Below are 1,460 nucleotides of genomic sequence, written 5' to 3' on the forward strand. Positions count from 1 at the left end.
GCTTCACGAATTTGCGTGTCATCCTTGTGCAGGGGCCATGCTAATCTTCTCTGTATCGTTCCAATTTTAGTATATGTGCTGCCGAAGCGAGCACATAATGGAAGGTCTTGATTAGGTAAAAACAAAGTTCAAAAGAAGAACATAGTCTACAGCCAAGAAAAAAAAAAAAAAAAGAAGAACATAATAGAGAACCCGGACTTTCTCACTGGAAAGGATATATACAGCTATGGTGGTTGTTGTTGGTGTGTGCCATCAAGTCAGAACTAACCCTTAGCTGACCATCAGCAGGTTTTCAGAGGCTGAAATCTTAGCACAAGAGGAGATTGCCCATCCTTCTCCAGGAGAGCTGCTGGTGGATTTTGGTGTGCCTTTGGGATTCCTTCATAACTTCTTACCACTAGCCCACCAGAGCTCCATATAGTAATTTTTAAAAAATTTAAAAGCCTAGTGCACTTTTTTTAGAGCCCTGGTGGCATAGTGTGTAATGTGTTGGGCTGCTGACTTGAAGGTCACCAGTTCAAATTGACCAGCCACTGCTCAAAAGACAGATGGGCAACCTAATTTTTAAAGATTGACAGACTCAGAAACCCAAGGGATTGTTGCTATGAGTCAGAATTGACCTGATGGGAATAGATTTAGGTTTTTGGTATAACAGTATATACACATCAATGGAATGGAATTGAGAATCCAGAAATAAGCCCATACATCTGTGGTCAGTTAATTTTTTACAGTGGTGCTGCTTGTTCAGTGGAGAAAGAAGAATCTGATTGATAGGTGGTTCTGGGAAAATTGTATTTCGACATGCAGAAAATGAAACAAGATCGGTGTCTCACATAATACACAAAAAGCACCTGAAAAATTAAGGACCTAAATGTGTATATTCAAATCCTAAGATTCTTAGAAGAACATAAGGGTAATGCTATCAGGCCTAGCTTACAATAGTGGTTTCTCAAATGCAGTAACAACAGAACAAATGCCAAAAGATAAATAAATGAGACCTCACAAAAATTAAAAATGTCATATTTCATTAGAAGATGTTGCTGAAAGAGTGAAAGCACAAGTTAACGATTGAGAGAGTATCTTCAGAAATCATATACCTGATAAGAATCTAAAAGCCAAAATAGGTAGAAAACTGATCCTTTAACAACAAAATGACAACCAAATTCTAATATGAGTTAAGAACTTAAATAGAAATTTCACCAAAGAGGATATTAGCATGGCCACTAAATAAGTGAAAAGATGCTCAGTGTTACTAGCAATCAGAGAGATGCAAATCAAAACCACAATGAAATAGCATTTCATGCCCATTTATTTATTAGTAAATAAATGATAAGTGTTGTTGAGGATGTTGTGAAAATAGAAGCTTTCTCATTGCTAGTGGCTGCAGAATGGTTCCTTCACTGTTGAAAATTGTCTGAGGGGGTCCCCAAAAATCTAATGATAGAACTACATTTATAAAG

The sequence above is a fragment of the Elephantulus edwardii genome, unplaced genomic scaffold (assembly GCF_000299155.1).
Source record: "Elephantulus edwardii isolate Elephantulus edwardi_28Jun2011 unplaced genomic scaffold, EleEdw1.0 scaffold00002, whole genome shotgun sequence".
Taxonomy (NCBI): Eukaryota; Metazoa; Chordata; class Mammalia; order Macroscelidea; family Macroscelididae; genus Elephantulus; species Elephantulus edwardii.